The sequence below is a fragment of the Elephantulus edwardii genome, unplaced genomic scaffold (genome assembly GCF_000299155.1).
Source record: "Elephantulus edwardii isolate Elephantulus edwardi_28Jun2011 unplaced genomic scaffold, EleEdw1.0 scaffold00016, whole genome shotgun sequence".
NCBI classification, from domain to species: domain Eukaryota; kingdom Metazoa; phylum Chordata; class Mammalia; order Macroscelidea; family Macroscelididae; genus Elephantulus; species Elephantulus edwardii.
Window position 1 is genome coordinate 9,306,867 of NW_006399766.1, and position 12,558 is coordinate 9,319,424.

General features: G+C 37.8%; 1 protein-coding gene across 3 annotated transcripts in view; it reads left to right on the forward strand.

The window, feature by feature from the left end:
• The window catches only part of DMD (dystrophin), a 1,058,866-nt gene that overhangs the window by 279,651 nt on the left and 766,657 nt on the right, over positions 1–12,558 (forward strand). The gene's annotated exons all lie outside the window — the stretch shown is intronic.

Here is a 12,558-nt window from a genome sequence, read left to right on the forward strand (position 1 = left end):
ACTCAATGATTTACAACATAGATACATTAAAGGAAAATCAGATTTAAGCTTAAATGAACAGTAGACATTTTAAAATAATTCTTGTACATTGATTCATGTACATTGTACGTAAGGTAATCATTCATATACATTGTGTTTTATATATTTATTTTTATTGATCGATGCCTTTTATCACCCTGTCTCTTCACATCTCAATTGCACCTTGCCTATTCCTTTACCCTCTCATCCATCCATTAGACTTTTTTAGTTAAGAGTAAGCATAGAGATTGAAGGAAAACTAATGGCTAATATTTATCTTACAATTACTGTCTATGTAATAATAAGGAGTAATGGGCTGGTTTCCCATCATAATTTTGTTAAACTGTGAGATATATCTGCCTGCTAACTGAAAGATCTTTGAAGTCACTACCTGCTCAATGGAAGAAAGATGGGTATTCTCTTCTTGTAAAAATATACAGCCTTGGATACCACAAGGAGAGTCAGTATAAGTCATAACCAACTCAAAAGCATTGGGGTTGAATTTTTTTTTCCAAGTTGATGCACATACTTTCATCGTAGTATGTTGTGAACTACTTGAGCTCAAACACTGCCCATAAATATTAGCAAGTCTACTCTTTCTCACCTTTTCTAAGGGCTCTGAGTAGAAAAAGGAGGTAGTAATCGTAATGATAAAGCAAAAGGTGAGGTGTAATCTCACTTTCAGAAGTTCTGGTAGTCTAGTGAGTGATTAGTTTGTTGCTAATTTTTATATTAGGTATATAAATACTTGCTTGTTCATCATTTGCTCTTATCAGTACAGCACTTGTCTGTCAGTTTGCTGTACTGGCATAACTTGGGGGTTGCTGTGATGCTGGAAGCGATGCCACCAGTGTTTCAAATGCCAGAAGGGTCACCAGTGATGGACAGGTTTTGTGAAACTCCTGGATTAAGATGAACGAGGCAGAATTGGCTATCCAATTCTGAAATAACAGGCCTCTGAAAAATCTTATGAACAACAGAGGAACACAGGTAGCTCTAGTGTTAGACATAGAGACCAGAGGGGAAGTCACTCAAAATGAGGTGAAACAGCTGCAAACAATCATTAATAATTGGCGTGTGGAATGTATGAAGCATAAATGGAGGAATACTGGACATTGTAAAAAAATGAAGCGGAACACATGAAAATTGACATTCTAGGCACTAGTGAGCTGAAACGGACTGCCGTGGGCCACTTTGAATCAGATTATCATATGATCTTCTATCCTGGGAATGAAAACTGAGAAAGAGTAGTGTTTCATTCATGGTTTAAAAGACAATTTCAAGAGCTATCCTAAAGTAGAGTGATAGGATATGATCCATATGCATACAAGGAAGACCTGGTAATATGTTGTTATTATGTACCATCAAGTCTACTATGACTCATAGAGACCCTATGAACAATGACTCTGAACTTTGCCCTATCCTGAGCCAACCTCACCATTTCTTACACACTTGACCCCATTGCCACAGTCACTATGTCAATCCATCTTCTCCAGGATCATCATCTTCTGTGCTGACACCCGTCCAAGCACAATGTCCTTCTCTAAAGACCAGTCCCTCCTGGTGATGGGCCCAAAGTATATGAGAGAGAGCGTCAAATGTTAATATGACTATTTTACAAACATAAGTACCAACAACTAAAGCCAAAGAAGAGGAGATTGAGGATTTATACCAACTTTTGTGGTCCAAAATTGACCAGACATACAATCAAGATGCACTAATAATTATTAGTGAGTGGAATGCAAAAGTCAGAAGCAATGAAGATGAAAGGTCAGTTGTAAAGTATGATCTTGGTGACAGAAATGAGGCTGGAGGTCATAGGATTGAATTTTGTACATTCAATAACTTATTCATAGCAAATACCTCTTTTAAAATACATAAAAGGTGACTTTACACATGGACTTCACCTAATGAGTTCCATAGAAATCAGATTGACTTATGCAATGATCTAGTGGTAAGAATTTGTACTGCCAACCCAAAGGCCGGCAGTTCAAATCCAGTTGCTCCTCCAAAGCTGAAATATGCCCTCTTTTGAGATTTACAGACTCTAAAATCTCACTGGAGGATCAGTTCTGACTTGAGGGCACATAATAGCAACAATCTCACTTTCCACTCTCATTCTTCATTCCAACCCAATTATTTTTCCTACTGATCCTTTACTTTCTCCTTCTCTTTTCCCTACAACTCTATCAGATGTCTGTAAATTTCCTAGCCTGCAACTCTTCAAAACAAAAATGAAGGAAAAATAAAATAGTATTTCTTAGGTGACCAGGTTTTATCAAGTGGCATATATGATGTCTTGAATGCATTAAAGTTTGGCATTTTGGGGTCAATTTTTAAAGACTCTAACTAAATTCTGGGTTGCTATGGACCCTTTATAAGGTTTTTAATATAGAAGCAGCATGATCGGAATTTGATAAAATTTAATTCTTGAGCTAATGTCTGTATAGTTGTTTGGGTTGGTTTGTTTATTTCTAGTGTAGAGGAAGTCTTGAGCTAAACAAGTATGTGAATCTCAAATTGCTTAGGCTAATTTCTAAGAAGAAATTTCATTTTCCTGGGAAAAATATTTTCCCTTTATAAGTTATTATGTTAAATGTGATAAAGTAGGACATCTTTTAAACCCTAGAATATCAATAGCTTAACACAATAAAGGATAGCTTCTTGGTTACATCCTAGTTCAGTGGGAGTTGAAAAGCCCTCCTTATAAGTGCTCTCCAAGTGCAACAATGAATGAATGGCAATCCAAAATCTCTGTAAACTTTCAGTAAAATTTTTTTTAAAAGTGCTCTTCAAAGTGGTGACTTGGGGATTCACATTTTGGTGATTTGAAGAATTTCTTATTTTAAATATATGGCTACTGAGTTGTGGTGTTAGAGAAGAATACTGAATATCCTGTCAACTGCAAAAAGGACAAACACCTATGTCTTGGAAAATGTACTGTTAGATGCCCCTTAGAGGCAAGGATAGCAGAGTTTCATCTCATATTATTCAGAAGGACCAGTCCTTGGAAAAGGGCATCATCCTTGGAAAGGCAGAGGGTCTGCAAAAGAGAGAAGGACTTTCAATGGGAAGGATTGACATAGTCACAGTAGCAGTAGGCTCAAGTATATCAGAGACAATAAGGTTGGTACAGGGTATGCCAAGGTTCAGCTCTATCATAGGGTTGCTATGAGTCACACTCAACAACCACAACAAAGGGTCTAGTCTGCAGGGTATTGCAATGCTAATCCAAATGTACATGAATTCCATAAACCATTTCTTGGGAGAAAGATGGGCCAATCTCTTCCAGTTCAATTTGCAGTCTCAGAAATCCAATGGAGAGTCATTGTGAGTCTGTTCCAACTCTGCAGCAATGAGTCTGAAGACAACTGCAGAACGGGAAGGGAGAATTGTGGCCAGTTATGACCAAGTCTCGATGTTATGCACATGTACCATTTTCACTCACATTCCACTGGCAAAACTTGTTCTCAGCTTAATTCCTGAAAGATTGGAAAGGATTACTGAACATAGACGTAGTTCCTGTCGTAGCTAGTTTTTCAAAGTACTTGAACTTACTATAAGGACAAGAGTTTATTTCTATGACAGGATAATTTGAAAGACATATAGGATTTTTAAGTCCTACAATTAATTCTATTTAATGTCTCACTCAGACAATGTCATTGCCATTGAATTGGAAAAATTCCTCTCTGCCCCTCCAGCAGGTTTTGGGAGGCTAAAAATTACGCAGGAGGAGATTGCCCACCTTTCTCCCAAGGGGCCTGTGGTGGATTTGAATGGCCAGAGAGGCACCACGTTTGGGCTATGCCACCAGAGCTCCCTTTTAAAATAACATCAGGGGGCTTTAAAGAAAAACTAAAAAAGTATGTGAGTCTACAATTATTTCAAAACTGAACAAATACTTGGGAAAAAAAAGAATTGCAAAAGGAAATAAGAAAAATGAAAAACCTAACAATCAAGTTTTCAAAATAGTTCCGTGTTGGGGGCTTCTGTAGTGGAAATGGCGGCGGCGGTGGCTGCAGTTCGGGGGAGCCAGGTAAAACTAGCCTTGCGGGAGATTCGCATCCACTTATGTCAATGCTCAGTTGGCAGCCAGGGCGTCAGGGACTTCATAGAGAAAAAGTATGTGGAGCTGAAAAAGGCGAATTGTGACCTACGCGAGTGCTCCGGTGTACAACCTAAGCTCTGGGCCCACTATGCATTTGGCCAAGAGAAGAATGTCTCTTTGAACAACTTCAGTGCTGAGCAAGTAACCAGAGCAGTGGAGAACGTGCTACTTGGCAAAGTGTGAAACCTCAACTGATACCTAAAAGGAGTAGTCCAAGCCAGGGCTCTACCAAATTGAGTACAGTACAGCAAAACATGTTATTCCGTTCTCTATAAAACTTGTGCTATAAAATGGTATCCCAGGGGAAAAAAAAGTTCAGTGTTTAAAACACCAAAAACAAACACACCACAAAAGATTGTTTCTAGCTATTATCTTCATCAAACTTGTGAAATGCAAATTTTACTTTGTAAAACATGGTTTGATCATGATATCCCTAATATTTTCATTCACTTTATATACTTTTGTTGTTGTATTTTGTTAAGTGCTGTTGAGTTGTAGACAACTCATAGCAACCCTATGAATGAAAGACCTGAACACTTCTATAACTTTCATCTTCAGGTTCATAGGGTTTCTGGAGTCAAGCTATTTCAGAAGTGGATGCCCCTCCTGCTTCCAAGCTTGTTTTGATCGGGGAGCTCCACCAAACAGTGTCCACCATGGGTGACCATTATCACATTTGATACATCAGTTTAGAAATTTAATTTTATATGTTGATGCAAAAACAGTGCAGATTCATAAAACAAATAAAGATTGCCAAAGATGAAATTTCCCCTTTCATTTCATGAATGATAGATTCTAAAACTGAAAGTAATACTAAGCTTGAGACTAGCTAACATGGGTTGAGGGTTTAATATGTGTCAAAAATTGTACTAGTTACTTTTCCAGTATTCTTCCCAACACCCCAACTCAAGTCCATCTATTCTTCTGCTGTCATCCTTATTCATTGTACAACTTTAAGTAGTAATGTAATTCTTTATTGATAAAATATGAATTATGAATTATCAATTAAGAATTATGTTGCTTATACAACAGGTAAAAAATGAAAGCAATGAAATAATATACTGGCAAAAAGCTTTTGTATTCTGTTATACAGTGAAAAGGAAAAAGATAATTGTAAATTTTATACCTTATTTAGGGAGTCTTTTTATCTTATCTTATGCCTGGAGCCCAAGAGGCAGAATGGATCAACCATTTGGCTGGTAACTGAAAAATTAGTGATTCTAATCTATCCCTGTCATTCAAATATATTAATCAACAACTAGAGCAAGAGAGGAGAAAAGTAGATTTCTACCAACATTTGCAATCTGAGATCTATCAAACATGCAACCAATATTCATTAATAATTAGTAACTGAAATGCAAAATTTGGGAACAAGTTAGAAGGATAGGTGGTCAGAAAATACGAATTTGATGATAGGTATGAAGCTGGAGATAGAATGATAGAATTTGGTACAATCAATGATTTATTCATTATAAATTCCTTTTATACATAACTCAAATAGTGACTCTACGCAGAGACATCACTTGATGGAATATACAGGACAGCAATCAAATTGATTACATTTATGAAAAGAATTGTTGGAGAAGCTCAATCAATATCAGTTGTGAAAACCAGGCCTGGTGCTGATTGTGGAACAGACCATCAACAACTCACGTACAAGTTCAAACTGAAGCTAGAAAAAAAAGGAAAAGAAATCCCCAAGAATAAAAATATAACCTTGAGTCTATCCCACCTAAATTTTAAAACCATCTCAGGAACAGGCTTGAGGCCATGAATGCTAATAAACAAAGACTGGATGAGCTGTAGGATTACATCAAGAATATCATCCATGAAGAATGCAAAAGGCCATTACTAAGAGGAAGAGGAAAGAACCAAGATGGATGTCAAGAGATACTGTGAATATTGCACTAGAGCACCGAGAAGCCAAAGCAAAAGGGGTAAAAACCAAGAAGGAGCTGCACAGAAGATTTCAAAGGGCAGCTCAGCAAGATAAAGCAAAATGTTTTAATGAAATGTACTAAGCGCTAGAGATAGAAAATCATAAGGGAAGAACGACCTAAAGAACAAACTCAAGTCTTGAGTTGCAATACTTAATGATGTGAGCAGAATATTGAATAACCCAGGAAGCATCAAAAGAAGATGGAAGGAGGACACAGAGTCACTGTACCTAAAAGAATTGGCTGTCACAGAAAAATTTCACGAAACAGCATATGATCAAGAAGCAATGGTGATGAAAAAAGACATTCGAGCTGCTCAAATGGAATTGGCAAAAAATAAGGTCCCAGGAACTGATATTCTAGCAATTGACATATTTTAACAAATAGATATTGTCCTGATGTTGCCTGATTTTGCCAAGAACTCTGGAGGACAGCAACCTGGCCAACCAACTGGAAGACATCCATATTTATTCTCATACCCCAAAAAAGGTGATCCAACAGAGCATAGAAATTAGTGAACAATATAAATAATATCAAACACAAGCAAATTCCTTGCTGAAAATGATAAACTACCGGGACTGTACATCAACAGTGAACTACCAGAAATACAAGCTGGGTTTAAAAGAGCCCGTGGCACTAGGGATATAATTACCAATATCTGATGGATCTTGGCTGAAAGCAGAGTACCAGAGGAACATCTGTTTGTGTTTTATTGACTTTGCAAAGGCATCTGACTGTGTGGATAACAACAAATTGTAGCTAACCTTGAGAAGAATGGGAATCCCAGAACACTTGATTGTGCTCATGCAAAACCTATACTTAGACCAAGAAGCAGTCATTAGAACAGAGAGATGTGTTCTTTCTCCATACTTTTCAATCTATATGTGGAACCACTCATTCAGGAGGCTAGACTCAAGGAAGAAGAAGGTAGCATCAGGATCCGAGGAAGACTCCTCAACAAACTGCATCATTCAATTGGCACCTTACTTGGCAAATCTGAAAAGGATTTGAAGTGTTTGCTGCAGAAGATCGAGGATTGAAGCCTTCAATATGAATTAAAGCTCACTATTAAAAAACAATTCTCACCACTGGACCAATTATGATGATGATGTTGTTGTTGATTGTCATCAAGTTGAACATGACTCATAGCAACCCTATGAACAAAGTTCATAGAGTTTCCAGAGGCATACTGAGGTTGTTAACAGTTTCATAGTTTTGTCTTGCTCAAGTTTACAATAAGCACTCTTGGCTCCAACAGTCTGGAATTCAAAAGATAAACTGCTTTGGGAAAGTCTACTGTCAGGGACCTTCCCAGAGTCCCAAGGACCAATGGCATCAGTATGGAGACTAAGGTGCACCCGATCCAGGCCACGTTCTTCTCAGTTATTTGCCATGCATTCGAGGACTGAACAGTAAATGTGTGCCAGAAGAAGCATCAATGCCTTGGAGTTATGGTGCCAGGGAAGTGAGTTTAACATACCATGGACTGCCAAGAGATCAGACAGGTCTGTCCTGGAGAAGATGAAAACAAGTGGCTCTGAAGCAAGGATTTTGAAGTTCCATCTCACACACTTTGGGCATGTTGCCAGCAGGGACCAGTCCTTGGAGAAGGACATCATACTGGGAATGATAGAGGGACAACACATAAGAGGAAGACCCTGAGTGAGATAGCTTGACAAAGAGACTGGGGCAAGGGGGGTAGGCGTGTCAGAGTCATTGAAACTGGCTCAAGATAGGGTGGGATTTAGAGCTATTTATTGTTCATAGGGTCACTATGAGTCGTAGTCGATTCGATGGCACTTCACAACAGCAACAACTAGTCCACCAGCTGCTCTGCTGGGAGAAAGACGAGACAACCTGCCTCCATGATTCAAAGCTGACTCGACACAAATGGGTAGAGATTGGGGTCTATTGAATGGTATTAATTAGTTCACTACTTGAAAATTTCTTTTAAGAAAGAAATACGAAAAGAAACATCAGGAGACACTGGATAATTTGACCTGGTTCGCTTTACTCCATAAGAGCATTCTGAGTCTGTGTGCCTAAGACTAGCGAGAGACCTGGAAAACCTCGTAAAGCAGTCATCAGGCCCTGCCTATGGACTTGGGGAACTGTGATTACCACATTTCGCCTCCCTGGCTGAAACATGACTGATGACTGTACCCCTCACTGTCACTAATGAGTGACAGTGAGATGATTTCCAAGGCACCCACCATTCTCTTTGGAAATTTTAGCCTGTGACTTTAGCTAAAAAAAAGAAAAAGAAAACCAAACCAAAAAACCAACCAACAAAAAACCCCACCACCAGTCATCCTGATAATTTAATGATTCATGATTTCTTTTCTTTGTTCATAACTATGTCTAGCTCTTGGCTACATCTTTTTAATTATCTGAATAATGTAGGTAAATACTTGAATCCAGATTTGGAAACTATATAGTTCACAGTTAGTAATGATCTGCAATATTTCACTATGTTGTCATCTTTTTCTTTCTTCTCTTTTAAATTTTTTGTGTATGTGTGTGCCATCAAGTTGGATCTGACTGGTACAGGAGGAGATTGTCCCTCCTTCTTCAGCAGAGCATCTGATGTATTCGAACCGTGCACCTCTGGGATTACAATGCAGCTTTTTGCCACACCACCACCAGAGCTCCTTATCTTTTTCTTTTTAATTATTCTAATATTATCTCCTACTGGCTGGGCATTTAGAAAACTTCCTCCTTTTTGAAAAGAAAAACAAAAACAACAGTCCTTTCACAAAATAGAAATAAAATTCGAGGCAGCAGCTAGGAAAAAGCTCATTTTAAAATATGGTGAAGGTGGAAAGAGACAATAACAAGGGAGTCTCGGTTTGGCAAAAGAACAGACTGCAGATGTAGTGTGGTGTCAATAATTCACGCGTGGGTCATTAAGAAATCTCTAGGTTTTATTTATAGCTTCCTTCTTTGCTGTGTAACCCTTCACTTTTAGGAATCAAAAGCATGGCTTCTTTAGATCTTCTTTGTACCCATGGCCCTGGTACAATAGTAATATTCTTCTCAGATAAAAAGACAAATGTAGGGAAAACTTTACAAGATTTTCATCCTAATCAAGGCCCCTGCTAGTAGTAGGCTAGGACAAAGTCCTCTGAGAGATAGTGCCATTTAAAACTTTCATAAGAGGCAAGGTGGTATGTCATTGGCACCAAAACCTGCCAACAGTGATTCTCATGGGATTTTATTTCATTTGGCAAGATCTTGGTGGAATTCACTACCTGTTCCCCAAACTATTAAGACTGGTTTGTATGTGACCAGAAATGCTTTGGAAAAATTATTCCTTGATCATTTTAAACTTTCTTTTCCAGTGTCAAGAGAGATTTACCCAGCCTCAGAGTTTTCATTTATTTTTTCTCTTCCTTTCAGCGTTTGAAAGAGAAATTCCCTTTTTGTCTCCTTTGTGATTGCCTTTGTGTCAAATTCAGCATAAAAGCTTTTCAAATGTGACGGCATTAGCTGTTTTGTGCTTGGCTGAGCTAAGAACACATGAATTCAATAGAGAAGTGAAATCTTGTTTGAGCTTAGTTGGTTTGGCTATCTAATACTTGAAGCTATCTTGGGCAAAAAAAGCCAATAATTTATCAAATTATTAAATAACCATTTCTGAAGCTGCAACATCTTGGTGTATTTTTTACCTTCAGCAGACAAAACTGGATACAGTAATCAATTAATTACAAAATTTGAACCTTGTTGTCTGTTGGAAATATGGTCAGTATTTGAGGATCTCATATTATTTTGCTAGGAAATAAATTCACTGAAGAGATTATCTTTTTTTTTTTTTTTGCAAATGTGGAAGTAGAGCCTTTCTTTTAATTGTTTGGGAGAGTGAGCAGCACCAGATTCTAACCTTCTATCTCATGAGGATAGGGACAGCAATGGAGACTGGATTTCTCATTTCTACATTTTGAGGGATTTTTTTTTCCCCTGAATTACACAAAATTAAATCAGCTAATTGGCCCATACCAATAGCATGCAGTTTGGATCTCTGGTGCAATAATGGAATAGGTTATCGGAAGTCTTGCTGGAACAATCAACTTGCCATTCCTTCATGCATTTTCTTTACTCCCTTTTGTGCCCTCTCCCAAAGCTTCCACATGATTAAAGAGAAAGAATCGATAGCCCAGCACTTTTCGCCCTAAAGTATGTATGAGGCTATTAAACTTCTTCAAGCACACAAACAGAATGCTTTTATGTCACTGATAGAGGACAAATAGTAATGGGTTAGTCTCCCCAGTTATTGCAGTTGTTGGTTGTGTTATGCACCATCGAGTTGCCTGCGACTCATCGCGACCCTATGTACAACAGCCCTAAACCCTGCTCTATCTTGTGCCAACTTTAATGTCTCTGACACACCTACACCCATTACCCCAGTCACTGAATCAATCCATCTCGAGGGTTTTCTTCTCTTACGCTGCTCCTCCACCCTCCCAAGCATCACATCCCTCTCCAAGGAGTGGTCCCTCCTTGCAACATGCCCAAAGTATGTCAGACGAAGCTTCAGAATCCATGCCTCCAAGGATCAGCCTGGATTCACCCTCTCCAGGAAGAACTTGTTTGTTCTCCTAGCAGCCCATGGCATATTCAATTCTCTTCTCCAGCACCACAGCTCAAAGGCATCAACTCTCCTTCTATCATCCCTAGTCATTGTCCAGCTCTCTGATGCATAGCAAGTAATTGCAAAGACTATGGCCTGGATCAGGTACACCTTAGTCTCCAGACTGGCATTGTTGTTCTTCAATACTTTGGACAGGTCTCTGACAGTAGACTTTCCTAATTTGGCTTTTAATTACCTGGAAGCTGGTACCAGAGGAATGTTTATCTGTGTTTCATTGACTCTGCAAAGACACTTGACTGGGTAGATCACAACAAACTGTGGCAGACTCTGAGAAGAGTTATTGCAGTATTATATAAATACTTAATGCAAAGTCACCAAATCTTGAAAAGGTTTAACTTTTGATTGTGCCTTATTTTGCCTAGTTTTCTCTCCACAATTTAGCTTATTTCATGGTTGAGTAGAAATTGCACTTCTTTACACATTTTTAAAATTTCTATCCCTCATCCCTTAGAATTGTATGCTAATAACAAAACAACTACATGTAGACCAGTGGTTAAGACCTCTGGAAAATCATCGCAAGCATCTCTGAAAATCCACTCCTACGTAAAAGTGAGGAAGATACTGTAAAAACTGTCAAAATCTTATTTCTTTGTTCTTGCAATTGCCTGGATATACCATAGTCACATCTTAACCTAAGGTAGAGCTAATTCTTCAAGGGGGAAAAATTTCTATAAGCTATATGTTTGGATGGAACGATTACTAGAATTGTTTAATACTGTAGGTGCCTGAGACTGTGATTCTAGTAAGAAGAAACAAGGGACTAGTCAAAAATTGAAAGGTACAATGTCTACAGGGAACTTTAACAAGGTGTGACATTGTCCTTGGGTTCATGTACTTATACAGAACTGTCATATGTCCACGTGGGAGGCTCACCTTTTCACTTCTGGTCACCTTGAAGGTCTGAGTGAGCAGCAGGTAGAAGCCAATGTCGTAGATTGCCTGTAAATTGGAAGTGCTTCCCAGCCAACACAGAACCTCTTGGAAAAAAGAGTGAGAAATAACTTCACAAAAATGGACAAAATTTAAAAGAGCCCAATTTTATCAAATTAATGGGAGACATCAAAATTCCATTTTAGTAATGGATAAAATAACTATGGAGGAGATCAACTAAGAAGTAAAAAACTTGAAAGGCCACTATAAATTAATTAGACCACCAGATATAGGGCAGACACTTCACTTGGTGTCAAGAGAATGCCCATTCTTCTCGAATGTTCATGGAACAGTCCCTCAGACAGACCATATACCTAATGGAAAAGAAGGCTTAAAGGATTTAAAGCATTCTTTTTTTTTCTTTTTTTTTTCATTTAAAGCATTCTGTGCTGTGAACTTAGAGGTCAATGACAGCAATGCATTGTGGTTATTAAAATAATGCAAACATTATACAAGACACTCTTAAGTAACTAATAAAGAATAAATTGAAAAAGGAGAAAAATAGCCCACCCATACAGACTTTGAAGCAAATGGAAGCGAAGGTAACACCACACCTCAGTTTATGAAATGCTACAAAGATGTTCTTAAAGGGAAATTTGTCACTGAGAATACCTATATTTAAAACAAAGGGGGGGGGAAGCAAACTAAACTTAAATCATAAAGAAGGAAATAATAAAGATTAGAGCAAAACTAAATGAGAATTAAAATACAATATAAGAATTAACATAATGAAATCCTGGCTATTTTAAAAGAAAAAAATTGATAAATTTTAAGTAAATTTAAAATTACTAATCTCAGGATTTATAAAAGATATCTCTACTAATCATACAAATTTAAAAAGATCATAAGAGGAAAAGTGAAGAAATAGAAAATCTGAATGTTCCTATAATATAAGAAGAAATAGAATCTGGGGTGTG